The following is a 24,787-nucleotide window of genomic DNA, read 5'->3' as shown; positions in this document are numbered from 1 at the left end:
CTTCAGGCCGCTTTGTTGCTAAGAAGCAAACGCGCACACAAGTGGACGCCCGCGTAGTACAGTGACGTTTGTACGGTCACCACAGCAGCAACATACAACAACAAACATGTCTTTGAACAACAACTTGTTTAACTTCAATGATCGGACGAGAACCGTTGTTTTCAAGGCAGTTTAGTTGAAAAACTTTCGATTAACTTCGGTTACAGTTTGAATTTATTTACTTATACTATCATCAACAGTATAAACACATTTTGTCAAAATCTAAACATTTAAAAAAGACTATATTTTAGGATTATTAAAAAGATAAACACAGGTGTACGACACCAGATATTCCCAGGCAACCTGGTACGGTTGTAGACATTCGGTTACTTGCGGTTCAAGATTATACCTTAGATAGATCTTATAGTTACTGTCATAAAAACATAATTGAAAGGTAAAATAAACTTTGTTTAGTATAATTTTAAAAAAAGTTAAACATAGGTCTACGACACCAGGTATTCCCAGGCGGTCTCCCATCCAAGTACTAACCAGGCCCGACGTTGTTTAACTGCGGTGATCGGACGAGAACCGGTGTTGTCAACGTGGTATGGTCGTAGACATTCGGTTACTTGCGGTTCAAGATTATACCTTAGATAGATCTTATTGTTACTGTCATAAAAACATAATTGAAAGGTAAAACAAATTTTGTTTAGTATAATTTAAAATAGTTAAACATAGGTCTACGACACCAGGTATTCCCAGGCGGTCTCCCATCCAAGTACTAACCAGGCCCGATGTTGTTTAACTGCGGTGATCGGACGAGAACCGGTGTTTTCAACGTGGTATGGTTGTAGACATTCGCTAACTTGCGGTTCAAGATTATAGAGATCTTATAGTCACTGTCTTAATCTCTACAAACACATATATCCTATAACCTAATACTTTTGGAATTTATTATAGAACATTTTCTAGGATTCAAATTAGCAGCTGCTGAAACCATGACTTTGGTATTTGCACACACTTCTGTTCAAGAAACACATAATTGAAAGGTAAAATAAACTTTGTTTAGTATAATTTAAAAAAAGTTAAACATAGGTCTACGACACCAGGTATTCCCAGGCGGTCTCCCATCCAAGTACTAACCAGGCCCGACGTTGTTTAACTGCGGTGATCGGACGAGAACCGGTGTTGTCAACGTGGTATGGTCGTAGACATTCGGTTACTGAGTTGGGCGTTTTTTAATTAATAAAAAGACAATATAAAAGAAACAATAACACTGTACAAAGAAGCATAACACAATAGCGGCATGTACAAAAGCTTCAGGCCGCTTTGTTGCTAAGAAGCTAACGCGCACACAAGTGGACGCCCGCGTAGTACAGTGACGTTTGTACGGTCACCACAGCAGCAACATACAACAACAAACATGTCTTTGAACAACAACTTGTTTAACTTCAATGATCGGACGAGAACCGTTGTTTTCAAGGCAGTTTAGTTGAAAAACTTTCGATTAACTTCGGTTACAGTTTGAATTTATTTACTTATACTATCATCAACAGTATAAACACATTTTGTCAAAATCTAAACATTTAAAAAAGACTATATTTTAGGATTATTAAAAAGATAAACACAGGTGTACGACACCAGATATTCCCAGGCAACCTGGTACGGTTGTAGACATTCGGTTACTTGCGGTTCAAGATTATACCTTAGATAGATCTTATAGTTACTGTCATAAAAACATAATTGAAAGGTAAAATAAACTTTGTTTAGTATAATTTAAAAAAAAGTTAAACATAGGTCTAAGACACCAGGTATTCCCAGGCGGTCTCCCATCCAAGTACTAACCAGGCCCGACGTTGTTTAACTGCGGTGATCGGACGAGAACCGGTGTTTTCAACGTGGTATGGTTGTAGACATTCGCTAACTTGCGGTTCAAGATTATAGAGATCTTATAGTCACTGTCTTAATCTCTACAAACACATATATCCTATAACCTAATACTTTTGGAATTTATTATAGAACATTTTCTAGGATTCAAATTAGCAGCTGCTGAAACCATGACTTTGGTATTTGCACACACTTCTGTTCAAGAAACACATAATTGAAAGGTAAAATAAACTTTGTTTAGTATAATTTAAAAAAAGTTAAACATAGGTCTACGACACCAGGTATTCCCAGGCGGTCTCCCATCCAAGTACTAACCAGGCCCGACGTTGTTTAACTGCGGTGATCGGACGAGAACCGGTGTTGTCAACGTGGTATGGTCGTAGACATTCGGTTACTGAGTTGGGCGTTTTTTAATTAATAAAAAGACAATATAAAAGAAACAATAACACTGTACAAAGAAGCATAACACAATAGCGGCATGTACAAAAGCTTCAGGCCGCTTTGTTGCTAAGAAGCAAACGCGCACACAAGTGGACGCCCGCGTAGTACAGTGACGTTTGTACGGTCACCACAGCAGCAACATACAACAACAAACATGTCTTTGAACAACAACTTGTTTAACTTCAATGATCGGACGAGAACCGTTGTTTTCAAGGCAGTTTAGTTGAAAAACTTTCGATTAACTTCGGTTACAGTTTGAATTTATTTACTTATACTATCATCAACAGTATAAACACATTTGTCAAAATCTAAACATTTAAAAAAGACTATATTTTAGGATTATTAAAAAGATAAACACAGGTGTACGACACCAGATATTCCCAGGCAACCTGGTACGGTTGTAGACATTCGGTTACTTGCGGTTCAAGATTATACCTTAGATAGATCTTATAGTTACTGTCATAAAAACATAATTGAAAGGTAAAATAAACTTTGTTTAGTATAATTTAAAAAAAAGTTAAACATAGGTCTACGACACCAGGTATTCCCAGGCGGTCTCCCATCCAAGTACTAACCAGGCCCGACGTTGTTTAACTGCGGTGATCGGACGAGAACCAGTGTTTTCAACGTGGTATGGTTGTAGACATTCGGTTACTTGCGGTTCAAGATTATACCTTAGATAGATCTTATTGTTACTGTCATAAAAACATAATTGAAAGGTAAAACAAATTTTGTTTAGTATAATTTAAAATAGTTAAACATAGGTCTACGACACCAGGTATTCCCAGGCGGTCTCCCATCCAAGTACTAACCAGGCCCGATGTTGTTTAACTGCGGTGATCGGACGAGAACCGGTGTTTTCAACGTGGTATGGTTGTAGACATTCGCTAACTTGCGGTTCAAGATTATAGAGATCTTATAGTCACTGTCTTAATCTCTACAAACACATATATCCTATAACCTAATACTTTTGGAATTTATTATAGAACATTTTCTAGGATTCAAATTAGCAGCTGCTGAAACCATGACTTTGGTATTTGCACACACTTCTGTTCAAGAAACACATAATTGAAAGGTAAAATAAACTTTGTTTAGTATAATTTAAAAAAAGTTAAACATAGGTCTACGACACCAGGTATTCCCAGGCGGTCTCCCATCCAAGTACTAACCAGGCCCGACGTTGTTTAACTGCGGTGATCGGACGAGAACCGGTGTTGTCAACGTGGTATGGTCGTAGACATTCGGTTACTGAGTTGGGCGTTTTTTAATTAATAAAAAGACAATATAAAAGAAACAATAACACTGTACAAAGAAGCATAACACAATAGCGGCATGTACAAAAGCTTCAGGCCGCTTTGTTGCTAAGAAGCTAACGCGCACACAAGTGGACGCCCGCGTAGTACAGTGACGTTTGTACGGTCACCACAGCAGCAACATACAACAACAAACATGTCTTTGAACAACAACTTGTTTAACTTCAATGATCGGACGAGAACCGTTGTTTTCAAGGCAGTTTAGTTGAAAAACTTTCGATTAACTTCGGTTACAGTTTGAATTTATTTACTTATACTATCATCAACAGTATAAACACATTTTGTCAAAATCTAAACATTTAAAAAAGACTATATTTTAGGATTATTAAAAAGATAAACACAGGTGTACGACACCAGATATTCCCAGGCAACCTGGTACGGTTGTAGACATTCGGTTACTTGCGGTTCAAGATTATACCTTAGATAGATCTTATAGTTACTGTCATAAAAACATAATTGAAAGGTAAAATAAACTTTGTTTAGTATAATTTAAAAAAAAGTTAAACATAGGTCTAAGACACCAGGTATTCCCAGGCGGTCTCCCATCCAAGTACTAACCAGGCCCGACGTTGTTTAACTGCGGTGATCGGACGAGAACCGGTGTTTTCAACGTGGTATGGTTGTAGACATTCGCTAACTTGCGGTTCAAGATTATAGAGATCTTATAGTCACTGTCTTAATCTCTACAAACACATATATCCTATAACCTAATACTTTTGGAATTTATTATAGAACATTTTCTAGGATTCAAATTAGCAGCTGCTGAAACCATGACTTTGGTATTTGCACACACTTCTGTTCAAGAAACACATAATTGAAAGGTAAAATAAACTTTGTTTAGTATAATTTAAAAAAAGTTAAACATAGGTCTACGACACCAGGTATTCCCAGGCGGTCTCCCATCCAAGTACTAACCAGGCCCGACGTTGTTTAACTGCGGTGATCGGACGAGAACCGGTGTTGTCAACGTGGTATGGTCGTAGACATTCGGTTACTGAGTTGGGCGTTTTTTAATTAATAAAAAGACAATATAAAAGAAACAATAACACTGTACAAAGAAGCATAACACAATAGCGGCATGTACAAAAGCTTCAGGCCGCTTTGTTGCTAAGAAGCTAACGCGCACACAACAAGTGGACGCCCGCGTAGTACAGTGACGTTTGTACGGTCACCACAGCAGCAACATACAACAACAAACATGTCTTTGAACAACAACTTGTTTAACTTCAATGATCGGACGAGAACCGTTGTTTTCAAGGCAGTTTAGTTGAAAAACTTTCGATTAACTTCGGTTACAGTTTGAATTTATTTACTTATACTATCATCAACAGTATAAACACATTTTGTCAAAATCTAAACATTTAAAAAAGACTATATTTTAGGATTATTAAAAAGATAAACACAGGTGTACGACACCAGATATTCCCAGGCAACCTGGTACGGTTGTAGACATTCGGTTACTTGCGGTTCAAGATTATACCTTAGATAGATCTTATAGTTACTGTCATAAAAACATAATTGAAAGGTAAAATAAACTTTGTTTAGTATAATTTAAAAAAAAGTTAAACATAGGTCTACGACACCAGGTATTCCCAGGCGGTCTCCCATCCAAGTACTAACCAGGCCCGACGTTGTTTAACTGCGGTGATCGGACGAGAACCGGTGTTTTCAACGTGGTATGGTTGTAGACATTCGGTTACTTGCGGTTCAAGATTATACCTTAGATAGATCTTATTGTTACTGTCATAAAAACATAATTGAAAGGTAAAACAAATTTTGTTTAGTATAATTTAAAAAAGTTAAACATAGGTCTACGACACCAGGTATTCCCAGGCGGTCTCCCATCCAAGTACTAACCAGGCCCGACGTTGTTTAACTGCGGTGATCGGACGAGAACCGGTGTTTTCAACGTGGTATGGTTGTAGACATTCGCTAACTTGCGGTTCAAGATTATAGAGATCTTATAGTCACTGTCTTAATCTCTACAAACACATATATCCTATAACCTAATACTTTTGGAATTTATTATAGAACATTTTCTAGGATTCAAATTAGCAGCTGCTGAAACCATGACTTTGGTATTTGCACACACTTCTGTTCAAGAAACACATAATTGAAAGGTAAAATAAACTTTGTTTAGTATAATTTAAAAAAAGTTAAACATAGGTCTACGACACCAGGTATTCCCAGGCGGTCTCCCATCCAAGTACTAACCAGGCCCGACGTTGTTTAACTGCGGTGATCGGACGAGAACCGGTGTTGTCAACGTGGTATGGTTGTAGACATTCGGTTACTTGCGGTTCAAGATTATACCTTAGATAGATCTTATTGTTACTGTCATAAAAACATAATTGAAAGGTAAAACAAATTTTGTTTAGTATAATTTAAAATAGTTAAACATAGGTCTACGACACCAGGTATTCCCAGGCGGTCTCCCATCCAAGTACTAACCAGGCCCGACGTTGTTTAACTGCGGTGATCGGACGAGAACCGGTGTTTTCAACGTGGTATGGTTGTAGACATTCGCTAACTTGCGGTTCAAGATTATAGAGATCTTATAGTCACTGTCTTAATCTCTACAAACACATATATCCTATAACCTAATACTTTTGGAATTTATTATAGAACATTTTCTAGGATTCAAATTAGCAGCTGCTGAAACCATGACTTTGGTATTTGCACACACTTCTGTTCAAGAAACACATAATTGAAAGGTAAAATAAACTTTGTTTAGTATAATTTAAAAAAAGTTAAACATAGGTCTACGACACCAGGTATTCCCAGGCGGTCTCCCATCCAAGTACTAACCAGGCCCGACGTTGTTTAACTGCGGTGATCGGACGAGAACCGGTGTTGTCAACGTGGTATGGTCGTAGACATTCGGTTACTGAGTTGGGCGTTTTTTAATTAATAAAAAGACAATATAAAAGAAACAATAACACTGTACAAAGAAGCATAACACAATAGCGGCATGTACAAAAGCTTCAGGCCGCTTTGTTGCTAAGAAGCAAACGCGCACACAAGTGGACGCCCGCGTAGTACAGTGACGTTTGTACGGTCACCACAGCAGCAACATACAACAACAAACATGTCTTTGAACAACAACTTGTTTAACTTCAATGATCGGACGAGAACCGTTGTTTTCAAGGCAGTTTAGTTGAAAAACTTTCGATTAACTTCGGTTACAGTTTGAATTTATTTACTTATACTATCATCAACAGTATAAACACATTTTGTCAAAATCTAAACATTTAAAAAAGACTATATTTTAGGATTATTAAAAAGATAAACACAGGTGTACGACACCAGATATTCCCAGGCAACCTGGTACGGTTGTAGACATTCGGTTACTTGCGGTTCAAGATTATACCTTAGATAGATCTTATAGTTACTGTCATAAAAACATAATTGAAAGGTAAAATAAACTTTGTTTAGTATAATTTTAAAAAAAGTTAAACATAGGTCTACGACACCAGGTATTCCCAGGCGGTCTCCCATCCAAGTACTAACCAGGCCCGACGTTGTTTAACTGCGGTGATCGGACGAGAACCGGTGTTGTCAACGTGGTATGGTCGTAGACATTCGGTTACTTGCGGTTCAAGATTATACCTTAGATAGATCTTATTGTTACTGTCATAAAAACATAATTGAAAGGTAAAACAAATTTTGTTTAGTATAATTTAAAATAGTTAAACATAGGTCTACGACACCAGGTATTCCCAGGCGGTCTCCCATCCAAGTACTAACCAGGCCCGATGTTGTTTAACTGCGGTGATCGGACGAGAACCGGTGTTTTCAACGTGGTATGGTTGTAGACATTCGCTAACTTGCGGTTCAAGATTATAGAGATCTTATAGTCACTGTCTTAATCTCTACAAACACATATATCCTATAACCTAATACTTTTGGAATTTATTATAGAACATTTTCTAGGATTCAAATTAGCAGCTGCTGAAACCATGACTTTGGTATTTGCACACACTTCTGTTCAAGAAACACATAATTGAAAGGTAAAATAAACTTTGTTTAGTATAATTTAAAAAAAGTTAAACATAGGTCTACGACACCAGGTATTCCCAGGCGGTCTCCCATCCAAGTACTAACCAGGCCCGACGTTGTTTAACTGCGGTGATCGGACGAGAACCGGTGTTGTCAACGTGGTATGGTCGTAGACATTCGGTTACTGAGTTGGGCGTTTTTTAATTAATAAAAAGACAATATAAAAGAAACAATAACACTGTACAAAGAAGCATAACACAATAGCGGCATGTACAAAAGCTTCAGGCCGCTTTGTTGCTAAGAAGCTAACGCGCACACAAGTGGACGCCCGCGTAGTACAGTGACGTTTGTACGGTCACCACAGCAGCAACATACAACAACAAACATGTCTTTGAACAACAACTTGTTTAACTTCAATGATCGGACGAGAACCGTTGTTTTCAAGGCAGTTTAGTTGAAAAACTTTCGATTAACTTCGGTTACAGTTTGAATTTATTTACTTATACTATCATCAACAGTATAAACACATTTTGTCAAAATCTAAACATTTAAAAAAGACTATATTTTAGGATTATTAAAAAGATAAACACAGGTGTACGACACCAGATATTCCCAGGCAACCTGGTACGGTTGTAGACATTCGGTTACTTGCGGTTCAAGATTATACCTTAGATAGATCTTATAGTTACTGTCATAAAAACATAATTGAAAGGTAAAATAAACTTTGTTTAGTATAATTTAAAAAAAAGTTAAACATAGGTCTACGACACCAGGTATTCCCAGGCGGTCTCCCATCCAAGTACTAACCAGGCCCGACGTTGTTTAACTGCGGTGATCGGACGAGAACCGGTGTTGTCAACGTGGTATGGTCGTAGACATTCGGTTACTGAGTTGGGCGTTTTTTAATTAATAAAAAGACAATATAAAAGAAACAATAACACTGTACAAAGAAGCATAACACAATAGCGGCATGTACAAACGCTTCAGGCCGCTTTGTTGCTAAGAAGCAAACGCGAACACAAGTGGACGCCCGCGTAGTACAGTGACGTTTGTACGGTCACCACAGCAGCAACATACAACAACAAACATGTCTTTGAACAACAACTTGTTTAACTTCAATGATCGGACGAGAACCGTTGTTTTCAAGGCAGTTTAGTTGAAAAACTTTCGATTAACTTCGGTTACAGTTTGAATTTATTTACTTATACTATCATCAACAGTATAAACACATTTTGTCAAAATCTAAACATTTAAAAAAGACTATTTTAGGATTATTAAAAAGATAAACACAGGTGTACGACACCAGATATTCCCAGGCAACCTGGTACGGTTGTAGACATTCGGTTACTTGCGGTTCAAGATTATACCTTAGATAGATCTTATAGTTACTGTCATAAAAACATAATTGAAAGGTAAAATAAACTTTGTTTAGTATAATTTTAAAAAAAGTTAAACATAGGTCTACGACACCAGGTATTCCCAGGCGGTCTCCCATCCAAGTACTAACCAGGCCCGACGTTGTTTAACTGCGGTGATCGGACGAGAACCGGTGTTGTCAACGTGGTATGGTCGTAGACATTCGGTTACTTGCGGTTCAAGATTATACCTTAGATAGATCTTATTGTTACTGTCATAAAAACATAATTGAAAGGTAAAACAAATTTTGTTTAGTATAATTTAAAATAGTTAAACATAGGTCTACGACATCAGGTATTCCCAGGCGGTCTCCCATCCAAGTACTAACCAGGCCCGATGTTGTTTAACTGCGGTGATCGGACGAGAACCGGTGTTTTCAACGTGGTATGGTTGTAGACATTCGCTAACTTGCGGTTCAAGATTATAGAGATCTTATAGTCACTGTCTTAATACACATATATCCTATAACCTAATACTTTTGGAATTTATTATAGAACATTTTCTAGGATTCAAATTAGCAGCTGCTGAAACCATGACTTTGGTATTTGCACACACTTCTGTTCAAGAAACACATAATTGAAAGGTAAAATAAACTTTGTTTAGTATAATTTAAAAAAAGTTAAACATAGGTCTACGACACCAGGTATTCCCAGGCGGTCTCCCATCCAAGTACTAACCAGGCCCGACGTTGTTTAACTGCGGTGATCGGACGAGAACCGGTGTTGTCAACGTGGTATGGTCGTAGACATTCGGTTACTGAGTTGGGCGTTTTTTAATTAATAAAAAGACAATATAAAAGAAACAATAACACTGTACAAAGAAGCATAACACAATAGCGGCATGTACAAAAGCTTCAGGCCGCTTTGTTGCTAAGAAGCTAACGCGCACACAAGTGGACGCCCGCGTAGTACAGTGACGTTTGTACGGTCACCACAGCAGCAACATACAACAACAAACATGTCTTTGAACAACAACTTGTTTAACTTCAATGATCGGACGAGAACCGTTGTTTTCAAGGCAGTTTAGTTGAAAAACTTTCGATTAACTTCGGTTACAGTTTGAATTTATTTACTTATACTATCATCAACAGTATAAACACATTTTGTCAAAATCTAAACATTTAAAAAAGACTATATTTTAGGATTATTAAAAAGATAAACACAGGTGTACGACACCAGATATTCCCAGGCAACCTGGTACGGTTGTAGACATTCGGTTACTTGCGGTTCAAGATTATACCTTAGATAGATCTTATAGTTACTGTCATAAAAACATAATTGAAAGGTAAAATAAACTTTGTTTAGTATAATTTAAAAAAAAGTTTAACATAGGTCTAAGACACCAGGTATTCCCAGGCGGTCTCCCATCCAAGTACTAACCAGGCCCGACGTTGTTTAACTGCGGTGATCGGACGAGAACCGGTGTTTTCAACGTGGTATGGTTGTAGACATTCGCTAACTTGCGGTTCAAGATTATAGAGATCTTATAGTCACTGTCTTAATCTCTACAAACACATATATCCTATAACCTAATACTTTTGGAATTTATTATAGAACATTTTCTAGGATTCAAATTAGCAGCTGCTGAAACCATGACTTTGGTATTTGCACACACTTCTGTTCAAGAAACACATAATTGAAAGGTAAAATAAACTTTGTTTAGTATAATTTAAAAAAAGTTAAACATAGGTCTACGACACCAGGTATTCCCAGGCGGTCTCCCATCCAAGTACTAACCAGGCCCGACGTTGTTTAACTGCGGTGATCGGACGAGAACCGGTGTTGTCAACGTGGTATGGTCGTAGACATTCGGTTACTGAGTTGGGCGTTTTTTAATTAATAAAAAGACAATATAAAAGAAACAATAACACTGTACAAAGAAGCATAACACAATAGCGGCATGTACAAAAGCTTCAGGCCGCTTTGTTGCTAAGAAGCAAACGCGCACACAAGTGGACGCCCGCGTAGTACAGTGACGTTTGTACGGTCACCACAGCAGCAACATACAACAACAAACATGTCTTTGAACAACAACTTGTTTAACTTCAATGATCGGACGAGAACCGTTGTTTTCAAGGCAGTTTAGTTGAAAAACTTTCGATTAACTTCGGTTACAGTTTGAATTTATTTACTTATACTATCATCAACAGTATAAACACATTTGTCAAAATCTAAACATTTAAAAAAGACTATATTTTAGGATTATTAAAAAGATAAACACAGGTGTACGACACCAGATATTCCCAGGCAACCTGGTACGGTTGTAGACATTCGGTTACTTGCGGTTCAAGATTATACCTTAGATAGATCTTATAGTTACTGTCATAAAAACATAATTGAAAGGTAAAATAAACTTTGTTTAGTATAATTTAAAAAAAAGTTAAACATAGGTCTACGACACCAGGTATTCCCAGGCGGTCTCCCATCCAAGTACTAACCAGGCCCGACGTTGTTTAACTGCGGTGATCGGACGAGAACCAGTGTTTTCAACGTGGTATGGTTGTAGACATTCGGTTACTTGCGGTTCAAGATTATACCTTAGATAGATCTTATTGTTACTGTCATAAAAACATAATTGAAAGGTAAAACAAATTTTGTTTAGTATAATTTAAAATAGTTAAACATAGGTCTACGACACCAGGTATTCCCAGGCGGTCTCCCATCCAAGTACTAACCAGGCCCGATGTTGTTTAACTGCGGTGATCGGACGAGAACCGGTGTTTTCAACGTGGTATGGTTGTAGACATTCGCTAACTTGCGGTTCAAGATTATAGAGATCTTATAGTCACTGTCTTAATCTCTACAAACACATATATCCTATAACCTAATACTTTTGGAATTTATTATAGAACATTTTCTAGGATTCAAATTAGCAGCTGCTGAAACCATGACTTTGGTATTTGCACACACTTCTGTTCAAGAAACACATAATTGAAAGGTAAAATAAACTTTGTTTAGTATAATTTAAAAAAAGTTAAACATAGGTCTACGACACCAGGTATTCCCAGGCGGTCTCCCATCCAAGTACTAACCAGGCCCGACGTTGTTTAACTGCGGTGATCGGACGAGAACCGGTGTTGTCAACGTGGTATGGTCGTAGACATTCGGTTACTGAGTTGGGCGTTTTTTAATTAATAAAAAGACAATATAAAAGAAACAATAACACTGTACAAAGAAGCATAACACAATAGCGGCATGTACAAAAGCTTCAGGCCGCTTTGTTGCTAAGAAGCTAACGCGCACACAAGTGGACGCCCGCGTAGTACAGTGACGTTTGTACGGTCACCACAGCAGCAACATACAACAACAAACATGTCTTTGAACAACAACTTGTTTAACTTCAATGATCGGACGAGAACCGTTGTTTTCAAGGCAGTTTAGTTGAAAAACTTTCGATTAACTTCGGTTACAGTTTGAATTTATTTACTTATACTATCATCAACAGTATAAACACATTTTGTCAAAATCTAAACATTTAAAAAAGACTATATTTTAGGATTATTAAAAAGATAAACACAGGTGTACGACACCAGATATTCCCAGGCAACCTGGTACGGTTGTAGACATTCGGTTACTTGCGGTTCAAGATTATACCTTAGATAGATCTTATAGTTACTGTCATAAAAACATAATTGAAAGGTAAAATAAACTTTGTTTAGTATAATTTAAAAAAAAGTTAAACATAGGTCTAAGACACCAGGTATTCCCAGGCGGTCTCCCATCCAAGTACTAACCAGGCCCGACGTTGTTTAACTGCGGTGATCGGACGAGAACCGGTGTTTTCAACGTGGTATGGTTGTAGACATTCGCTAACTTGCGGTTCAAGATTATAGAGATCTTATAGTCACTGTCTTAATCTCTACAAACACATATATCCTATAACCTAATACTTTTGGAATTTATTATAGAACATTTTCTAGGATTCAAATTAGCAGCTGCTGAAACCATGACTTTGGTATTTGCACACACTTCTGTTCAAGAAACACATAATTGAAAGGTAAAATAAACTTTGTTTAGTATAATTTAAAAAAAGTTAAACATAGGTCTACGACACCAGGTATTCCCAGGCGGTCTCCCATCCAAGTACTAACCAGGCCCGACGTTGTTTAACTGCGGTGATCGGACGAGAACCGGTGTTGTCAACGTGGTATGGTCGTAGACATTCGGTTACTGAGTTGGGCGTTTTTTAATTAATAAAAAGACAATATAAAAGAAACAATAACACTGTACAAAGAAGCATAACACAATAGCGGCATGTACAAAAGCTTCAGGCCGCTTTGTTGCTAAGAAGCTAACGCGCACACAACAAGTGGACGCCCGCGTAGTACAGTGACGTTTGTACGGTCACCACAGCAGCAACATACAACAACAAACATGTCTTTGAACAACAACTTGTTTAACTTCAATGATCGGACGAGAACCGTTGTTTTCAAGGCAGTTTAGTTGAAAAACTTTCGATTAACTTCGGTTACAGTTTGAATTTATTTACTTATACTATCATCAACAGTATAAACACATTTTGTCAAAATCTAAACATTTAAAAAAGACTATATTTTAGGATTATTAAAAAGATAAACACAGGTGTACGACACCAGATATTCCCAGGCAACCTGGTACGGTTGTAGACATTCGGTTACTTGCGGTTCAAGATTATACCTTAGATAGATCTTATAGTTACTGTCATAAAAACATAATTGAAAGGTAAAATAAACTTTGTTTAGTATAATTTAAAAAAAAGTTAAACATAGGTCTACGACACCAGGTATTCCCAGGCGGTCTCCCATCCAAGTACTAACCAGGCCCGACGTTGTTTAACTGCGGTGATCGGACGAGAACCGGTGTTTTCAACGTGGTATGGTTGTAGACATTCGGTTACTTGCGGTTCAAGATTATACCTTAGATAGATCTTATTGTTACTGTCATAAAAACATAATTGAAAGGTAAAACAAATTTTGTTTAGTATAATTTAAAAAAGTTAAACATAGGTCTACGACACCAGGTATTCCCAGGCGGTCTCCCATCCAAGTACTAACCAGGCCCGACGTTGTTTAACTGCGGTGATCGGACGAGAACCGGTGTTTTCAACGTGGTATGGTTGTAGACATTCGCTAACTTGCGGTTCAAGATTATAGAGATCTTATAGTCACTGTCTTAATCTCTACAAACACATATATCCTATAACCTAATACTTTTGGAATTTATTATAGAACATTTTCTAGGATTCAAATTAGCAGCTGCTGAAACCATGACTTTGGTATTTGCACACACTTCTGTTCAAGAAACACATAATTGAAAGGTAAAATAAACTTTGTTTAGTATAATTTAAAAAAAGTTAAACATAGGTCTACGACACCAGGTATTCCCAGGCGGTCTCCCATCCAAGTACTAACCAGGCCCGACGTTGTTTAACTGCGGTGATCGGACGAGAACCGGTGTTGTCAACGTGGTATGGTTGTAGACATTCGGTTACTTGCGGTTCAAGATTATACCTTAGATAGATCTTATTGTTACTGTCATAAAAACATAATTGAAAGGTAAAACAAATTTTGTTTAGTATAATTTAAAATAGTTAAACATAGGTCTACGACACCAGGTATTCCCAGGCGGTCTCCCATCCAAGTACTAACCAGGCCCGACGTTGTTTAACTGCGGTGATCGGACGAGAACCGGTGTTTTCAACGTGGTATGGTTGTAGACATTCGCTAACTTGCGGTTCAAGATTATAGAGATCTTATAGTCACTGTCTTAATCTCTACAAACACATATATCCTATAACCTAATACTTTTGGAATTTATTATAGAACATTTTCTAGGATTCAAATTAGCAGCTGCTGAAACCATGACTTTGGTATTTGCACACACTTCTGTTCAAGAAACACATAATTGAAAGGTAAAATAAACTTTGTTTAGTATAATTTAAAAAAAGTTAAACATAGGTCTACGACACCAGGTATTCCCAGGCGGTCTCCCATCCAAGTACTAACCAGGCCCGACGTTGTTTAACTGCGGTGATCGGACGAGAACCGGTGTTGTCAACGTGGTATGGTCGTAGACATTCGGTTACTGAGTTGGGCGTTTTTTAATTAATAAAAAGACAATATAAAAGAAACAATAACACTGTACAAAGAAGCATAACACAATAGCGGCATGTACAAAAGCTTCAGGCCGCTTTGTTGCTAAGAAGCAAACGCGCACACAAGTGGACGCCCGCGTAGTACAGTGACGTTTGTACGGTCACCACAGCAGCAACATACAACAACAAACATGTCTTTGAACAACAACTTGTTTAACTTCAATGATCGGACGAGAACCGTTGTTTTCAAGGCAGTTTAGTTGAAAAACTTTCGATTAACTTCGGTTACAGTTTGAATTTATTTACTTATACTATCATCAACAGTATAAACACATTTTGTCAAAATCTAAACATTTAAAAAAGACTATATTTTAGGATTATTAAAAAGATAAACACAGGTGTACGACACCAGATATTCCCAGGCAACCTGGTACGGTTGTAGACATTCGGTTACTTGCGGTTCAAGATTATACCTTAGATAGATCTTATAGTTACTGTCATAAAAACATAATTGAAAGGTAAAATAAACTTTGTTTAGTATAATTTAAAAAAAAGTTAAACATAGGTCTACGACACCAGGTATTCCCAGGCGGTCTCCCATCCAAGTACTAACCAGGCCCGACGTTGTTTAACTGCGGTGATCGGACGAGAACCGGTGTTGTCAACGTGGTATGGTCGTAGACATTCGGTTACTTGCGGTTCAAGATTATACCTTAGATAGATCTTATTGTTACTGTCATAAAAACATAATTGAAAGGTAAAACAAATTTTGTTTAGTATAATTTAAAATAGTTAAACATAGGTCTACGACACCAGGTATTCCCAGGCGGTCTCCCATCCAAGTACTAACCAGGCCCGATGTTGTTTAACTGCGGTGATCGGACGAGAACCGGTGTTTTCAACGTGGTATGGTTGTAGACATTCGCTAACTTGCGGTTCAAGATTATAGAGATCTTATAGTCACTGTCTTAATCTCTACAAACACATATATCCTATAACCTAATACTTTTGGAATTTATTATAGAACATTTTCTAGGATTCAAATTAGCAGCTGCTGAAACCATGACTTTGGTATTTGCACACACTTCTGTTCAAGAAACACATAATTGAAAGGTAAAATAAACTTTGTTTAGTATAATTTAAAAAAAGTTAAACATAGGTCTACGACACCAGGTATTCCCAGGCGGTCTCCCATCCAAGTACTAACCAGGCCCGACGTTGTTTAACTGCGGTGATCGGACGAGAACCGGTGTTGTCAACGTGGTATGGTCGTAGACATTCGGTTACTGAGTTGGGCGTTTTTTAATTAATAAAAAGACAATATAAAAGAAACAATAACACTGTACAAAGAAGCATAACACAATAGCGGCATGTACAAAAGCTTCAGGCCGCTTTGTTGCTAAGAAGCTAACGCGCACACAAGTGGACGCCCGCGTAGTACAGTGACGTTTGTACGGTCACCACAGCAGCAACATACAACAACAAACATGTCTTTGAACAACAACTTGTTTAACTTCAATGATCGGACGAGAACCGTTGTTTTCAAGGCAGTTTAGTTGAAAAACTTTCGATTAACTTCGGTTACAGTTTGAATTTATTTACTTATACTATCATCAACAGTATAAACACATTTTGTCAAAATCTAAACATTTAAAAAAGACTATATTTTAGGATTATTAAAAAGATAAACACAGGTGTACGACACCAGATATTCCCAGGCAACCTGGTACGGTTGTAGACATTCGGTTACTTGCGGTTCAAGATTATACCTTAGATAGATCTTATAGTTACTGTCATAAAAACATAATTGAAAGGTAAAATAAACTTTGTTTAGTATAATTTAAAAAAAAGTTAAACATAGGTCTACGACACCAGGTATTCCCAGGCGGTCTCCCATCCAAGTACTAACCAGGCCCGACGTTGTTTAACTGCGGTGATCGGACGAGAACCGGTGTTGTCAACGTGGTATGGTCGTAGACATTCGGTTACTGAGTTGGGCGTTTTTTAATTAATAAAAAGACAATATAAAAGAAACAATAACACTGTACAAAGAAGCATAACACAATAGCGGCATGTACAAACGCTTCAGGCCGCTTTGTTGCTAAGAAGCAAACGCGAACACAAGTGGACGCCCGCGTAGTACAGTGACGTTTGTACGGTCACCACAGCAGCAACATACAACAACAAACATGTCTTTGAACAACAACTTGTTTAACTTCAATGATCGGACGAGAACCGTTGTTTTCAAGGCAGTTTAGTTGAAAAACTTTCGATTAACTTCGGTTACAGTTTGAATTTATTTACTTATACTATCATCAACAGTATAAACACATTTTGTCAAAATCTAAACATTTAAAAAAGACTATTTTAGGATTATTAAAAAGATAAACACAGGTGTACGACACCAGATATTCCCAGGCAACCTGGTACGGTTGTAGACATTCGGTTACTTGCGGTTCAAGATTATACCTTAGATAGATCTTATAGTTACTGTCATAAAAACATAATTGAAAGGTAAAATAAACTTTGTTTAGTATAATTTTAAAAAAAGTTAAACATAGGTCTACGACACCAGGTATTCCCAGGCGGTCTCCCATCCAAGTACTAACCAGGCCCGACGTTGTTTAACTGCGGTGATCGGACGAGAACCGGTGTTGTCAACGTGGTATGGTCGTAGACATTCGGTTACTTGCGGTTCAAGATTATACCTTAGATAGATCTTATTGTTACTGTCATAAAAACATAATTGAAAGGTAAAACAAATTTTGTTTAGTATAATTTAAAATAGTTAAACATAGGTCTACGACATCAGGTATTCCCAGGCGGTCTCCCATCCAAGTACTAACCAGGCCCGATGTTGTTTAACTGCGGTGATCGGACGAGAACCGGTGTTTTCAACGTGGTATGGTTGTAGACATTCGCTAACTTGCGGTTCAAGATTATAGAGATCTTATAGTCACTGTCTTAATACACATATATCCTATAACCTAATACTTTTGGAATTTATTATAGAACATTTTCTAGGATTCAAATTAGCAGCTGCTGAAACCATGACTTTGGTATTTGCACACACTTCTGTTCAAGAAACACATAATTGAAAGGTAAAATAAACTTTGTTTAGTATAATTTAAAAAAAGTTAAACATAGGTCTACGACACCAGGTATTCCCAGGCGGTCTCCCATCCAAGTACTAACCAGGCCCGACGTTGTTTAACTGCGGTGATCGGACGAGAACCGGTGTTGTCAACGTGGTATGGTCGTAGACATTCGGTTACTGAGTTGGGCGTTTTTTAATTAATAAAAAGACAATATAAAAGAAACAATAACACTGTACAAAGAAGCATAACACAATAGCGGCATGTACAAAAGCTTCAGGCCGCTTTGTTGCTAAGAAGCTAACGCGCACACAAGTGGACGCCCGCGTAGTACAGTGACGTTTGTACGGTCACCACAGCAGCAACATACAACAACAAACATGTCTTTGAACAACAACTTGTTTAACTTCAATGATCGGACGAGAACCGTTGTTTTCAAGGCAGTTTAGTTGAAAAACTTTCGATTAACTTCGGTTACAGTTTGAATTTATTTACTTATACTATCATCAACAGTATAAACACATTTTGTCAAAATCTAAACATTTAAAAAAGACTATATTTTAGGATTATTAAAAAGATAAACACAGGTGTACGACACCAGATATTCCCAGGCAACCTGGTACGGTTGTAGACATTCGGTTACTTGCGGTTCAAGATTATACCTTAGATAGATCTTATAGTTACTGTCATAAAAACATAATTGAAAGGTAAAATAAACTTTGTTTAGTATAATTTAAAAAAAAGTTTAACATAGGTCTAAGACACCAGGTATTCCCAGGCGGTCTCCCATCCAAGTACTAACCAGGCCCGACGTTGTTTAACTGCGGTGATCGGACGAGAACCGGTGTTGTCAACGTGGTATGGTCGTAGACATTCGGTTACTGAGTTGGGCGTTTTTTAATTAATAAAAAGACAATATAAAAGAAACAATAACACTGTACAAAGAAGCATAACACAATAGCGGCATGTACAAACGCTTCAGGCCGCTTTGTTGCTAAGAAGCAAACGCGAACACAAGTGGACGCCCGCGTAGTACAGTGACGTTTGTACGGTCACCACAGCAGCAACATACAACAACAAACATGTCTTTGAACAACAACTTGTTTAACTTCAATGATCGGACGAGAACCGTTGTTTTCAAGGCAGTTTAGTTGAAAAACTTTCGATTAACTTCGGTTACAGTTTGAATTTATTTACTTATACTATCATCAACAGTATAAACACATTTTGTCAAAATCTAAACATTTAAAAAAGACTATTTTAGGATTATTAAAAAGATAAACACAGGTGTACGACACCAGATATTCCCAGGCAACCTGGTACGGTTGTAGACATTCGGTTACTTGCGGTTCAAGATTATACCTTAGATAGATCTTATAGTTACTGTCATAAAAACATAATTGAAAGGTAAAATAAACTTTGTTTAGTATAATTTTAAAAAAAGTTAAACATAGGTCTACGACACCAGGTATTCCCAGGCGGTCTCCCATCCAAGTACTAACCAGGCCCGACGTTGTTTAACTGCGGTGATCGGACGAGAACCGGTGTTGTCAACGTGGTATGGTCGTAGACATTCGGTTACTTGCGGTTCAAGATTATACCTTAGATAGATCTTATTGTTACTGTCATAAAAACATAATTGAAAGGTAAAACAAATTTTGTTTAGTATAATTTAAAATAGTTAAACATAGGTCTACGACATCAGGTATTCCCAGGCGGTCTCCCATCCAAGTACTAACCAGGCCCGATGTTGTTTAACTGCGGTGATCGGACGAGAACCGGTGTTTTCAACGTGGTATGGTTGTAGACATTCGCTAACTTGCGGTTCAAGATTATAGAGATCTTATAGTCACTGTCTTAATACACATATATCCTATAACCTAATACTTTTGGAATTTATTATAGAACATTTTCTAGGATTCAAATTAGCAGCTGCTGAAACCATGACTTTGGTATTTGCACACACTTCTGTTCAAGAAACACATAATTGAAAGGTAAAATAAACTTTGTTTAGTATAATTTAAAAAAAGTTAAACATAGGTCTACGACACCAGGTATTCCCAGGCGGTCTCCCATCCAAGTACTAACCAGGCCCGACGTTGTTTAACTGCGGTGATCGGACGAGAACCGGTGTTGTCAACGTGGTATGGTCGTAGACATTCGGTTACTGAGTTGGGCGTTTTTTAATTAATAAAAAGACAATATAAAAGAAACAATAACACTGTACAAAGAAGCATAACACAATAGCGGCATGTACAAAAGCTTCAGGCCGCTTTGTTGCTAAGAAGCTAACGCGCACACAAGTGGACGCCCGCGTAGTACAGTGACGTTTGTACGGTCACCACAGCAGCAACATACAACAACAAACATGTCTTTGAACAACAACTTGTTTAACTTCAATGATCGGACGAGAACCGTTGTTTTCAAGGCAGTTTAGTTGAAAAACTTTCGATTAACTTCGGTTACAGTTTGAATTTATTTACTTATACTATCATCAACAGTATAAACACATTTTGTCAAAATCTAAACATTTAAAAAAGACTATATTTTAGGATTATTAAAAAGATAAACACAGGTGTACGACACCAGATATTCCCAGGCAACCTGGTACGGTTGTAGACATTCGGTTACTTGCGGTTCAAGATTATACCTTAGATAGATCTTATAGTTACTGTCATAAAAACATAATTGAAAGGTAAAATAAACTTTGTTTAGTATAATTTAAAAAAAAGTTTAACATAGGTCTAAGACACCAGGTATTCCCAGGCGGTCTCCCATCCAAGTACTAACCAGGCCCGACGTTGTTTAACTGCGGTGATCGGACGAGAACCGGTGTTTTCAACGTGGTATGGTTGTAGACATTCGCTAACTTGCGGTTCAAGATTATAGAGATCTTATAGTCACTGTCTTAATCTCTACAAACACATATATCCTATAACCTAATACTTTTGGAATTTATTATAGAACATTTTCTAGGATTCAAATTAGCAGCTGCTGAAACCATGACTTTGGTATTTGCACACACTTCTGTTCAAGAAACACATAATTGAAAGGTAAAATAAACTTTGTTTAGTATAATTTAAAAAAAGTTAAACATAGGTCTACGACACCAGGTATTCCCAGGCGGTCTCCCATCCAAGTACTAACCAGGCCCGACGTTGTTTAACTGCGGTGATCGGACGAGAACCGGTGTTGTCAACGTGGTATGGTCGTAGACATTCGGTTACTGAGTTGGGCGTTTTTTAATTAATAAAAAGACAATATAAAAGAAACAATAACACTGTACAAAGAAGCATAACACAATAGCGGCATGTACAAAAGCTTCAGGCCGCTTTGTTGCTAAGAAGCTAACGCGCACACAAGTGGACGCCCGCGTAGTACAGTGACGTTTGTACGGTCACCACAGCAGCAACATACAACAACAAACATGTCTTTGAACAACAACTTGTTTAACTTCAATGATCGGACGAGAACCGTTGTTTTCAAGGCAGTTTAGTTGAAAAACTTTCGATTAACTTCGGTTACAGTTTGAATTTATTTACTTATACTATCATCAACAGTATAAACACATTTTGTCAAAATCTAAACATTTAAAAAAGACTATATTTTAGGATTATTAAAAAGATAAACACAGGTGTACGACACCAGATATTCCCAGGCAACCTGGTACGGTTGTAGACATTCGGTTACTTGCGGTTCAAGATTATACCTTAGATAGATCTTATAGTTACTGTCATAAAAACATAATTGAAAGGTAAAATAAACTTTGTTTAGTATAATTTAAAAAAAAGTTTAACATAGGTCTAAGACACCAGGTATTCCCAGGCGGTCTCCCATCCAAGTACTAACCAGGCCCGACGTTGTTTAACTGCGGTGATCGGACGAGAACCGGTGTTTTCAACGTGGTATGGTTGTAGACATTCGCTAACTTGCGGTTCAAGATTATAGAGATCTTATAGTCACTGTCTTAATCTCTACAAACACATATATCCTATAACCTAATACTTTTGGAATTTATTATAGAACATTTTCTAGGATTCAAATTAGCAGCTGCTGAAACCATGACTTTGGTATTTGCACACACTTCTGTTCAAGAAACACATAATTGAAAGGTAAAATAAACTTTGTTTAGTATAATTTAAAAAAAGTTAAACATAGGTCTACGACACCAGGTATTCCCAGGCGGTCTCCCATCCAAGTACTAACCAGGCCCGACGTTGTTTAACTGCGGTGATCGGACGAGAACCGGTGTTGTCAACGTGGTATGGTCGTAGACATTCGGTTACTGAGTTGGGCGTTTTTTAATTAATAAAAAGACAATATAAAAGAAACAATAACACTGTACAAAGAAGCATAACACAATAGCGGCATGTACAAAAGCTTCAGGCCGCTTTGTTGCTAAGAAGCTAACGCGCACACAAGTGGACGCCCGCGTAGTACAGTGACGTTTGTACGGTCACCACAGCAGCAACATACAACAACAAACATGTCTTTGAACAACAACTTGTTTAACTTCAATGATCGGACGAGAACCGTTGTTTTCAAGGCAGTTTAGTTGAAAAACTTTCGATTAACTTCGGTTACAGTTTGAATTTATTTACTTATACTATCATCAACAGTATAAACACATTTTGTCAAAATCTAAACATTTAAAAAAGACTATATTTTAGGATTATTAAAAAGATAAACACAGGTGTACGACACCAGATATTCCCAGGCAACCTGGTACGGTTGTAGACATTCGGTTACTTGCGGTTCAAGATTATACCTTAGATAGATCTTATAGTTACTGTCATAAAAACATAATTGAAAGGTAAAATAAACTTTGTTTAGTATAATTTAAAAAAAAGTTAAACATAGGTCTACGACACCAGGTATTCCCAGGCGGTCTCCCATCCAAGTACTAACCAGGCCCGACGTTGTTTAACTGCGGTGATCGGACGAGAACCGGTGTTGTCAACGTGGTATGGTCGTAGACATTCGGTTACTGAGTTGGGCGTTTTTTAATTAATAAAAAGACAATATAAAAGAAACAATAACACTGTACAAAGAAGCATAACACAATAGCGGCATGTACAAACGCTTCAGGCCGCTTTGTTGCTAAGAAGCAAACGCGAACACAAGTGGACGCCCGCGTAGTACAGTGACGTTTGTACGGTCACCACAGCAGCAACATACAACAACAAACATGTCTTTGAACAACAACTTGTTTAACTTCAATGATCGGACGAGAACCGTTGTTTTCAAGGCAGTTTAGTTGAAAAACTTTCGATTAACTTCGGTTACAGTTTGAATTTATTTACTTATACTATCATCAACAGTATAAACACATTTGTCAAAATCTAAACATTTAAAAAAGACTATTTTAGGATTATTAAAAAGATAAACACAGGTGTACGACACCAGATATTCCCAGGCAACCTGGTACGGTTGTAGACATTCGGTTACTTGCGGTTCAAGATTATACCTTAGATAGATCTTATAGTTACTGTCATAAAAACATAATTGAAAGGTAAAATAAACTTTGTTTAGTATAATTTTAAAAAAAGTTAAACATAGGTCTACGACACCAGGTATTCCCAGGCGGTCTCCCATCCAAGTACTAACCAGGCCCGACGTTGTTTAACTGCGGTGATCGGACGAGAACCAGTGTTTTCAACGTGGTATGGTTGTAGACATTCGGTTACTTGCGGTTCAAGATTATACCTTAGATAGATCTTATTGTTACTGTCATAAAAACATAATTGAAAGGTAAAACAAATTTTGTTTAGTATAATTTAAAATAGTTAAACATAGGTCTACGACACCAGGTATTCCCAGGCGGTCTCCCATCCAAGTACTAACCAGGCCCGATGTTGTTTAACTGCGGTGATCGGACGAGAACCGGTGTTTTCAACGTGGTATCGTTGTAGACATTCGCTAACTTGCGGTTCAAGATTATAGAGATCTTATAGTCACTGTCTTAATCTCTACAAACACATATATCCTATAACCTAATACTTTTGGAATTTATTATAGAACATTTTCTAGGATTCAAATTAGCAGCTGCTGAAACCATGACTTTGGTATTTGCACACACTTCTGTTCAAGAAACACATAATTGAAAGGTAAAATAAACTTTGTTTAGTATAATTTAAAAAAAGTTAAACATAGGTCTACGACACCAGGTATTCCCAGGCGGTCTCCCATCCAAGTACTAACCAGGCCCGACGTTGTTTAACTGCGGTGATCGGACGAGAACCGGTGTTGTCAACGTGGTATGGTCGTAGACATTCGGTTACTGAGTTGGGCGTTTTTTAATTAATAAAAAGACAATATAAAAGAAACAATAACACTGTACAAAGAAGCATAACACAATAGCGGCATGTACAAAAGCTTCAGGCCGCTTTGTTGCTAAGATGCTAACGCGCACACAAGTGGACGCCCGCGTAGTACAGTGACGTTTGTACGGTCACCACAGCAGCAACATACAACAACAAACATGTCTTTGAACAACAACTTGTTTAACTTCAATGATCGGACGAGAACCGTTGTTTTCAAGGCAGTTTAGTTGAAAAACTTTCGATTAACTTCGGTTACAGTTTG

At 37.5% G+C, this 24,787-nt stretch overlaps 53 non-coding genes across 53 annotated transcripts; all 53 read right to left on the bottom strand.

The window, feature by feature from the left end:
- Window positions 1–479: 479 nt before the first annotated feature.
- Window positions 480–598, bottom strand: LOC144846943 (5S ribosomal RNA). The gene has a single exon (XR_013613521.1). It is a non-coding gene; the product is annotated as a 5S ribosomal RNA (ribosomal RNA).
- Window positions 599–716: 118 nt separating this feature from the next.
- Window positions 717–835, bottom strand: LOC144846598 (5S ribosomal RNA). The gene has a single exon (XR_013613210.1). It is a non-coding gene; the product is annotated as a 5S ribosomal RNA (ribosomal RNA).
- Window positions 836–1,073: 238 nt separating this feature from the next.
- On the bottom strand, window positions 1,074–1,192 carry LOC144846942 (5S ribosomal RNA). The gene has a single exon (XR_013613520.1). It is a non-coding gene; the product is annotated as a 5S ribosomal RNA (ribosomal RNA).
- Window positions 1,193–1,775: 583 nt separating this feature from the next.
- Window positions 1,776–1,894, bottom strand: LOC144846633 (5S ribosomal RNA). Its single transcript, XR_013613243.1, has one exon. It is a non-coding gene; the product is annotated as a 5S ribosomal RNA (ribosomal RNA).
- Window positions 1,895–2,132: 238 nt separating this feature from the next.
- LOC144846941 (5S ribosomal RNA) lies at window positions 2,133–2,251 on the bottom strand. Its single transcript, XR_013613519.1, has one exon. It is a non-coding gene; the product is annotated as a 5S ribosomal RNA (ribosomal RNA).
- Window positions 2,252–2,833: 582 nt separating this feature from the next.
- Window positions 2,834–2,952, bottom strand: LOC144846515 (5S ribosomal RNA). The gene has a single exon (XR_013613131.1). It is a non-coding gene; the product is annotated as a 5S ribosomal RNA (ribosomal RNA).
- Window positions 2,953–3,070: 118 nt separating this feature from the next.
- On the bottom strand, window positions 3,071–3,189 carry LOC144846597 (5S ribosomal RNA). Its single transcript, XR_013613209.1, has one exon. It is a non-coding gene; the product is annotated as a 5S ribosomal RNA (ribosomal RNA).
- A 238-nt stretch (window positions 3,190–3,427) lies between these two features.
- LOC144846940 (5S ribosomal RNA) lies at window positions 3,428–3,546 on the bottom strand. Its single transcript, XR_013613518.1, has one exon. It is a non-coding gene; the product is annotated as a 5S ribosomal RNA (ribosomal RNA).
- Window positions 3,547–4,129: 583 nt separating this feature from the next.
- LOC144846632 (5S ribosomal RNA) lies at window positions 4,130–4,248 on the bottom strand. Its single transcript, XR_013613242.1, has one exon. It is a non-coding gene; the product is annotated as a 5S ribosomal RNA (ribosomal RNA).
- A 238-nt stretch (window positions 4,249–4,486) lies between these two features.
- On the bottom strand, window positions 4,487–4,605 carry LOC144846937 (5S ribosomal RNA). The gene has a single exon (XR_013613517.1). It is a non-coding gene; the product is annotated as a 5S ribosomal RNA (ribosomal RNA).
- A 586-nt stretch (window positions 4,606–5,191) lies between these two features.
- On the bottom strand, window positions 5,192–5,310 carry LOC144846235 (5S ribosomal RNA). Its single transcript, XR_013612860.1, has one exon. It is a non-coding gene; the product is annotated as a 5S ribosomal RNA (ribosomal RNA).
- Window positions 5,311–5,428: 118 nt separating this feature from the next.
- On the bottom strand, window positions 5,429–5,547 carry LOC144846234 (5S ribosomal RNA). The gene has a single exon (XR_013612859.1). It is a non-coding gene; the product is annotated as a 5S ribosomal RNA (ribosomal RNA).
- Window positions 5,548–5,785: 238 nt separating this feature from the next.
- Window positions 5,786–5,904, bottom strand: LOC144846483 (5S ribosomal RNA). The gene has a single exon (XR_013613099.1). It is a non-coding gene; the product is annotated as a 5S ribosomal RNA (ribosomal RNA).
- Window positions 5,905–6,022: 118 nt separating this feature from the next.
- LOC144846233 (5S ribosomal RNA) lies at window positions 6,023–6,141 on the bottom strand. The gene has a single exon (XR_013612858.1). It is a non-coding gene; the product is annotated as a 5S ribosomal RNA (ribosomal RNA).
- Window positions 6,142–6,379: 238 nt separating this feature from the next.
- LOC144846935 (5S ribosomal RNA) lies at window positions 6,380–6,498 on the bottom strand. The gene has a single exon (XR_013613515.1). It is a non-coding gene; the product is annotated as a 5S ribosomal RNA (ribosomal RNA).
- Window positions 6,499–7,081: 583 nt separating this feature from the next.
- LOC144846934 (5S ribosomal RNA) lies at window positions 7,082–7,200 on the bottom strand. Its single transcript, XR_013613514.1, has one exon. It is a non-coding gene; the product is annotated as a 5S ribosomal RNA (ribosomal RNA).
- A 118-nt stretch (window positions 7,201–7,318) lies between these two features.
- LOC144846596 (5S ribosomal RNA) lies at window positions 7,319–7,437 on the bottom strand. Its single transcript, XR_013613208.1, has one exon. It is a non-coding gene; the product is annotated as a 5S ribosomal RNA (ribosomal RNA).
- A 238-nt stretch (window positions 7,438–7,675) lies between these two features.
- Window positions 7,676–7,794, bottom strand: LOC144846933 (5S ribosomal RNA). Its single transcript, XR_013613513.1, has one exon. It is a non-coding gene; the product is annotated as a 5S ribosomal RNA (ribosomal RNA).
- A 583-nt stretch (window positions 7,795–8,377) lies between these two features.
- On the bottom strand, window positions 8,378–8,496 carry LOC144846932 (5S ribosomal RNA). The gene has a single exon (XR_013613512.1). It is a non-coding gene; the product is annotated as a 5S ribosomal RNA (ribosomal RNA).
- A 581-nt stretch (window positions 8,497–9,077) lies between these two features.
- On the bottom strand, window positions 9,078–9,196 carry LOC144846931 (5S ribosomal RNA). Its single transcript, XR_013613511.1, has one exon. It is a non-coding gene; the product is annotated as a 5S ribosomal RNA (ribosomal RNA).
- A 118-nt stretch (window positions 9,197–9,314) lies between these two features.
- On the bottom strand, window positions 9,315–9,433 carry LOC144846653 (5S ribosomal RNA). Its single transcript, XR_013613263.1, has one exon. It is a non-coding gene; the product is annotated as a 5S ribosomal RNA (ribosomal RNA).
- A 230-nt stretch (window positions 9,434–9,663) lies between these two features.
- Window positions 9,664–9,782, bottom strand: LOC144846930 (5S ribosomal RNA). The gene has a single exon (XR_013613510.1). It is a non-coding gene; the product is annotated as a 5S ribosomal RNA (ribosomal RNA).
- A 583-nt stretch (window positions 9,783–10,365) lies between these two features.
- On the bottom strand, window positions 10,366–10,484 carry LOC144846631 (5S ribosomal RNA). The gene has a single exon (XR_013613241.1). It is a non-coding gene; the product is annotated as a 5S ribosomal RNA (ribosomal RNA).
- Window positions 10,485–10,722: 238 nt separating this feature from the next.
- LOC144846929 (5S ribosomal RNA) lies at window positions 10,723–10,841 on the bottom strand. The gene has a single exon (XR_013613509.1). It is a non-coding gene; the product is annotated as a 5S ribosomal RNA (ribosomal RNA).
- Window positions 10,842–11,423: 582 nt separating this feature from the next.
- On the bottom strand, window positions 11,424–11,542 carry LOC144846514 (5S ribosomal RNA). Its single transcript, XR_013613130.1, has one exon. It is a non-coding gene; the product is annotated as a 5S ribosomal RNA (ribosomal RNA).
- A 118-nt stretch (window positions 11,543–11,660) lies between these two features.
- Window positions 11,661–11,779, bottom strand: LOC144846595 (5S ribosomal RNA). The gene has a single exon (XR_013613207.1). It is a non-coding gene; the product is annotated as a 5S ribosomal RNA (ribosomal RNA).
- Window positions 11,780–12,017: 238 nt separating this feature from the next.
- On the bottom strand, window positions 12,018–12,136 carry LOC144846928 (5S ribosomal RNA). Its single transcript, XR_013613508.1, has one exon. It is a non-coding gene; the product is annotated as a 5S ribosomal RNA (ribosomal RNA).
- A 583-nt stretch (window positions 12,137–12,719) lies between these two features.
- LOC144846630 (5S ribosomal RNA) lies at window positions 12,720–12,838 on the bottom strand. Its single transcript, XR_013613240.1, has one exon. It is a non-coding gene; the product is annotated as a 5S ribosomal RNA (ribosomal RNA).
- A 238-nt stretch (window positions 12,839–13,076) lies between these two features.
- On the bottom strand, window positions 13,077–13,195 carry LOC144846927 (5S ribosomal RNA). Its single transcript, XR_013613507.1, has one exon. It is a non-coding gene; the product is annotated as a 5S ribosomal RNA (ribosomal RNA).
- Window positions 13,196–13,781: 586 nt separating this feature from the next.
- On the bottom strand, window positions 13,782–13,900 carry LOC144846232 (5S ribosomal RNA). The gene has a single exon (XR_013612857.1). It is a non-coding gene; the product is annotated as a 5S ribosomal RNA (ribosomal RNA).
- A 118-nt stretch (window positions 13,901–14,018) lies between these two features.
- LOC144846230 (5S ribosomal RNA) lies at window positions 14,019–14,137 on the bottom strand. Its single transcript, XR_013612855.1, has one exon. It is a non-coding gene; the product is annotated as a 5S ribosomal RNA (ribosomal RNA).
- Window positions 14,138–14,375: 238 nt separating this feature from the next.
- Window positions 14,376–14,494, bottom strand: LOC144846482 (5S ribosomal RNA). The gene has a single exon (XR_013613098.1). It is a non-coding gene; the product is annotated as a 5S ribosomal RNA (ribosomal RNA).
- A 118-nt stretch (window positions 14,495–14,612) lies between these two features.
- Window positions 14,613–14,731, bottom strand: LOC144846229 (5S ribosomal RNA). Its single transcript, XR_013612854.1, has one exon. It is a non-coding gene; the product is annotated as a 5S ribosomal RNA (ribosomal RNA).
- A 238-nt stretch (window positions 14,732–14,969) lies between these two features.
- Window positions 14,970–15,088, bottom strand: LOC144846926 (5S ribosomal RNA). Its single transcript, XR_013613506.1, has one exon. It is a non-coding gene; the product is annotated as a 5S ribosomal RNA (ribosomal RNA).
- A 583-nt stretch (window positions 15,089–15,671) lies between these two features.
- LOC144846924 (5S ribosomal RNA) lies at window positions 15,672–15,790 on the bottom strand. The gene has a single exon (XR_013613504.1). It is a non-coding gene; the product is annotated as a 5S ribosomal RNA (ribosomal RNA).
- Window positions 15,791–15,908: 118 nt separating this feature from the next.
- LOC144846594 (5S ribosomal RNA) lies at window positions 15,909–16,027 on the bottom strand. Its single transcript, XR_013613206.1, has one exon. It is a non-coding gene; the product is annotated as a 5S ribosomal RNA (ribosomal RNA).
- A 238-nt stretch (window positions 16,028–16,265) lies between these two features.
- Window positions 16,266–16,384, bottom strand: LOC144846923 (5S ribosomal RNA). Its single transcript, XR_013613503.1, has one exon. It is a non-coding gene; the product is annotated as a 5S ribosomal RNA (ribosomal RNA).
- Window positions 16,385–16,967: 583 nt separating this feature from the next.
- LOC144846922 (5S ribosomal RNA) lies at window positions 16,968–17,086 on the bottom strand. Its single transcript, XR_013613502.1, has one exon. It is a non-coding gene; the product is annotated as a 5S ribosomal RNA (ribosomal RNA).
- Window positions 17,087–17,667: 581 nt separating this feature from the next.
- LOC144846921 (5S ribosomal RNA) lies at window positions 17,668–17,786 on the bottom strand. Its single transcript, XR_013613501.1, has one exon. It is a non-coding gene; the product is annotated as a 5S ribosomal RNA (ribosomal RNA).
- A 118-nt stretch (window positions 17,787–17,904) lies between these two features.
- Window positions 17,905–18,023, bottom strand: LOC144846652 (5S ribosomal RNA). Its single transcript, XR_013613262.1, has one exon. It is a non-coding gene; the product is annotated as a 5S ribosomal RNA (ribosomal RNA).
- A 230-nt stretch (window positions 18,024–18,253) lies between these two features.
- LOC144846920 (5S ribosomal RNA) lies at window positions 18,254–18,372 on the bottom strand. The gene has a single exon (XR_013613500.1). It is a non-coding gene; the product is annotated as a 5S ribosomal RNA (ribosomal RNA).
- A 583-nt stretch (window positions 18,373–18,955) lies between these two features.
- Window positions 18,956–19,074, bottom strand: LOC144846554 (5S ribosomal RNA). The gene has a single exon (XR_013613167.1). It is a non-coding gene; the product is annotated as a 5S ribosomal RNA (ribosomal RNA).
- A 581-nt stretch (window positions 19,075–19,655) lies between these two features.
- Window positions 19,656–19,774, bottom strand: LOC144846919 (5S ribosomal RNA). Its single transcript, XR_013613499.1, has one exon. It is a non-coding gene; the product is annotated as a 5S ribosomal RNA (ribosomal RNA).
- Window positions 19,775–19,892: 118 nt separating this feature from the next.
- Window positions 19,893–20,011, bottom strand: LOC144846651 (5S ribosomal RNA). Its single transcript, XR_013613261.1, has one exon. It is a non-coding gene; the product is annotated as a 5S ribosomal RNA (ribosomal RNA).
- Window positions 20,012–20,241: 230 nt separating this feature from the next.
- On the bottom strand, window positions 20,242–20,360 carry LOC144846918 (5S ribosomal RNA). The gene has a single exon (XR_013613498.1). It is a non-coding gene; the product is annotated as a 5S ribosomal RNA (ribosomal RNA).
- A 583-nt stretch (window positions 20,361–20,943) lies between these two features.
- LOC144846629 (5S ribosomal RNA) lies at window positions 20,944–21,062 on the bottom strand. The gene has a single exon (XR_013613239.1). It is a non-coding gene; the product is annotated as a 5S ribosomal RNA (ribosomal RNA).
- A 238-nt stretch (window positions 21,063–21,300) lies between these two features.
- Window positions 21,301–21,419, bottom strand: LOC144846917 (5S ribosomal RNA). The gene has a single exon (XR_013613497.1). It is a non-coding gene; the product is annotated as a 5S ribosomal RNA (ribosomal RNA).
- Window positions 21,420–22,002: 583 nt separating this feature from the next.
- Window positions 22,003–22,121, bottom strand: LOC144846628 (5S ribosomal RNA). The gene has a single exon (XR_013613238.1). It is a non-coding gene; the product is annotated as a 5S ribosomal RNA (ribosomal RNA).
- A 238-nt stretch (window positions 22,122–22,359) lies between these two features.
- Window positions 22,360–22,478, bottom strand: LOC144846916 (5S ribosomal RNA). The gene has a single exon (XR_013613496.1). It is a non-coding gene; the product is annotated as a 5S ribosomal RNA (ribosomal RNA).
- A 583-nt stretch (window positions 22,479–23,061) lies between these two features.
- On the bottom strand, window positions 23,062–23,180 carry LOC144846915 (5S ribosomal RNA). Its single transcript, XR_013613495.1, has one exon. It is a non-coding gene; the product is annotated as a 5S ribosomal RNA (ribosomal RNA).
- Window positions 23,181–23,760: 580 nt separating this feature from the next.
- Window positions 23,761–23,879, bottom strand: LOC144846513 (5S ribosomal RNA). Its single transcript, XR_013613129.1, has one exon. It is a non-coding gene; the product is annotated as a 5S ribosomal RNA (ribosomal RNA).
- Window positions 23,880–23,997: 118 nt separating this feature from the next.
- Window positions 23,998–24,116, bottom strand: LOC144846646 (5S ribosomal RNA). Its single transcript, XR_013613256.1, has one exon. It is a non-coding gene; the product is annotated as a 5S ribosomal RNA (ribosomal RNA).
- Window positions 24,117–24,354: 238 nt separating this feature from the next.
- LOC144846913 (5S ribosomal RNA) lies at window positions 24,355–24,473 on the bottom strand. Its single transcript, XR_013613493.1, has one exon. It is a non-coding gene; the product is annotated as a 5S ribosomal RNA (ribosomal RNA).
- Between the last annotated feature and the right edge of the window lie 314 nt (window positions 24,474–24,787).

The sequence above is a fragment of the Antedon bifida genome, chromosome 6, assembly GCF_963402885.1.
Source record: "Antedon bifida chromosome 6, ecAntBifi1.1, whole genome shotgun sequence".
Lineage (NCBI taxonomy): Eukaryota > Metazoa > Echinodermata > Crinoidea > Comatulida > Antedonidae > Antedon > Antedon bifida.
The sequence above is the reverse complement of the archived record's forward strand: the minus strand, read 5'-3'. Positions and strand labels throughout refer to the sequence as shown.